The following is a 3,885-nucleotide window of genomic DNA, read 5'->3' as shown; positions in this document are numbered from 1 at the left end:
CCAGCTTTGTACCACTGTGCTCTTCTACCAAAGGGGACATTAGCACCTGAGCACGCAGCTGCAGCTGTCTTCAAAGTACAGGGGTCTCTTTAGTATTAAGTGAAGGGTGGTGGCAATTTTAGTTTTCCATTGTCAAACAGTTTTTACAAATGAGGTCTCCTTGTAAGAGCTTTGATTTTAAGAGACATTATATCCAAATGCAAATAGAAAAATGTTAAGATTCGTTACGGTTTCCCACTTACGTCCTCAAGGCGGTGAAATGTAGGTCGCTCTGAACGCTGTGTGGAGCTTTGATGTTTAATGAGGCCAGGTGTGGAGCTGAAGTGTGTGTTTGTGTGTGTGTTCAGGTGCTGTGTGTGGACGTGACCAAAGCAGACATCGATGCTGTGATCTCTGACCTTCTGCAACTCTACGACATGGAGGCCAAGTGTATCTGAAGGGCGTACATGACAGCTGTTTTGTCAGTGTGTCTGGGGGCAATGGAGATCATGTGCATGCTCCATTCTGCATGTCAGTGTCGGGGTTCAGATGTGTACTTGCGTGAGAGAAAGGATCATTTTGTTCTTGCTCCAGTTATTCTCAGATGAGAAATCCCAGCTGCACTGCCGAGTCCTCCCACCGGGGAGAGACATTTCTTGCTTTGTGGTCTCCAATGCTGAAATCTAATGTCATCACACAGTTGTTGAAATAATAATCAATAACTCCACCATATTGCATATTGAGTGGCATTGTCCTACATGTTTGTGCATAAAGATGAAAGCATGTATTAAAGTTGAGTCTTAATTAGGATGCAGACTAGAGAGATCTACATAATAACAAGGACAATTGAATGTTCCTTACTGTATCAAACAGGATTTAAAACTATCATTTAAATGGTCTTGACATTGCATATTATTATATCAAATGAAAATTTCACATATCAATGCAATCGGCCTGGCTTAGTCTTGATACTGTACATCATATTTTTTGGGATATTCTAGCATATTCTGTGTTTCTTCAGCACTGCCATTTGCAGAGATGTTCTCATGGATGAACTCATAGATTGCTTGTCATTTTGGTGGAGGACCTATTGGATGAAAAAGATGTGAGGGCGCGTCCTGCTGTATTTTTTCAGACTAATGTTTCTGCTATTTAAATGTCAGTTTGAATTTGGACTGTGTATTGTTCCAATGAACTCCTCCTCTATCCTGTTTCAAGGATATATCTGCTGATGAACTATATTTTATTCTCGTCAATAATTGACATGCAAAGACCAACAATAAAATGATTTGAATACTAACAAGTATTGTACTTTAGTAGGTTTTTCTTTGTTCTTTTCTGTTTTTGGAATAAAAGCAAAAAACCACAAATAAAGTTGTCATAATATATAAGCTCATCTAGTTCAGAAGAATCTACAATGAGCCCATCTGGGAACACGGCAGCGTGACCTCCCAGGGCTGAATAATGGAGAACATTTAGTTGTCTACTTTTTGCATGCAAACGCAGAAATGTGCATGTTTTAAATCTCCAATGAAAAAGGGAAGTCTTCAGTAAAACACATCATCTCACACTCAGACAGGACACATGAAAAGATATGCAGGAAAACAATCACATCACCAGCTTCATTCAGGAGCTCCAGATACTTGAAGGCTGAATCGTGTTTCAATACAAATATATAAAGTGCTGCCGGCTGGCTTCAACAAGACAAGAGGCAGGGTTATTTATATATCACATTTCAATACAAGGCAAATAAAAGTTTTACAAAAAGTGTTAAAAGAACATTTAGACAGAGCAAAAAGCTAAGAGAACACAAACTGAAACAACCTAATATAGAATGAAGTAAGGTATCAAATACAATAATACAATGTACAGTGAAGTAAGATATGAATAACTGAACACTGCTGCTCCATGATGAGCTCTGACTCTGGGACAGGAAGCAGACCTGATGCTCCATGATGAGCTCTGACTCTGGGACAGGAAGCAGACCTGATGCTCCATGATGAGCTCTGACTCTGGGACAGGAAGCAGAACTGATGCTCCATGATGAGCTCTGACTCTGGGACAGGAAGCAGACCTGATGCTCCATGATGAGCTCTGACTCTGGGACAGGAAGCAGACCTGATGCTCCATGATGAGCTCTGACTCTGGGACAGGAAGCAGACCTGATGCTTCATGATGTAGCAGGAGACCACTCAGGGCTTTATAAACCAGCAGCAGTATTTTAGAAGTCTTTGACAGACAGGAAGCCAGTGTGAAGACCTGAGAACTGGAGTGATGCGATCCACAGAATCAGCTGCAGCTCCACGATCGATTTCTTTTTTGAGTGAGACCTGTAAAGACACCGTTACAGTGGTCGAGTCTACTGAAGAGAAATGCACCGACAGGTTTGTCCAGATCCTGCTGAGAATAGATATTCTCAAGGTGACAGTAGGCTGACCTAATAGTAGGTATAGTCTTTTTACATTTTGCAGAGTGTAAATATCCTGCCCAGTTATGTCATAGCTTTGTCTTGCTTAAGGCGCACCAGTGCTCAAACTAGGACACAAAAGTGAGTCAGGACGAGCAACGATGGGATGTAACAAAGTGCATCTCCTCAAGTATTGCCGATAGGTGTTTTTTTTTTACATAATGCTACTTTATTACGCTTTATGCTACATATTCTTCTACTCTACTACGTTTTAGAAGCAAATGTTCTACTTTTTGCTACACTACATTTATTTAACATTTAAAGTTAGATTTTTTTTTTTATATAAAAGCACAATATGCTGATCTGATAATGCTGTACTGTGTGTGTGTGTGTGTGTGTGTGTGTGTGTGTGTGTGTGTGTGTGTGTGTGTGTGTGTGTGTGTGTGTGTGTGTGTGTGTGTGTGTGTGTGTGTGTGTGTACACTGTACTTAAGTACAATTTTGAGATACCTAAAAAGTATTTCAATGTTATGCTACTTTGTAGTTCTACTCCAATACAATTAAGAGGCAACAAGTGTACTTTTACTCCGCTACATTGATTCAATACCTTTAGTTACTTACAGTACATTGACTAGATATGAAATATAATCAACACTTAAATCAGACTTTAGTTCCACAAGCTTCCCTGCAATATGCAAATGTTTTAAAACTAGCTGTGATAAACACATGAATCCATCTTTATAATCAAAAACATAATAAATAATATTATGAAATGGGCAAATATGAAAAATGTATGCTTTTATTTAAGAATATTTTGATGCTAATACTTTTGTACTTTGACTTGTACTTTACTTTACACTGGTATTTCTACTCTCACTTAAGATATCAGTAGTTATTGTACTTCCAACTAGCTTCATGTGTCTCAGTCTTCCTCTTCCTCACACTCTTCCCTTACTACACTTTCCCCCTCCGTCCTGATGTGGAACAATCTCTATTTCTCTAAGCTTTACTCCATTAATCTCTCCATCCATTCTGTCTCCCTTCCTCACCCTCTCCCTAATTCCTCATCTTCCTTTTCCTCCCTTCTTCTCACCTTCAGTCTTCTTCTCCCACATCTCTCCTCCTTCCTTCTCCCTCTGTCTCCCTAATGTTATATTAATAATGGAGTGGGTGCATGTTCAGCCAGCATTCATGAATTAACCAGTAGTAGAAGGAGTAGTGAGGAAAGGGAAACAGAGAGTGACGTGAATGGATGAGGGGAAGATAGAAGCAGGGGTGAGGAGGAAAAGGAGGTGAAGAGGGAGAATAGCAAAGTGAAGGAGGGGAGCTTATCTCTGCATCACACTTCAACACTTCGCTGCATGCTCTGATCTGCTTACACATCACTTCAGCCTTCAAATGGGCTTCAGCGGAAGTCACAAGGTCACACACACACACACACACACACACACACACACACACACACACACACGGCCAGCTGTGTTTGTATGTCCCAATGAG

Source organism: Notothenia rossii, assembly GCF_949606895.1.
Source record: "Notothenia rossii genome assembly, chromosome: 4".
Classification (NCBI taxonomy): Eukaryota; Metazoa; Chordata; class Actinopteri; order Perciformes; family Nototheniidae; genus Notothenia; species Notothenia rossii.
This window is presented reverse-complemented; position numbering follows the sequence as displayed.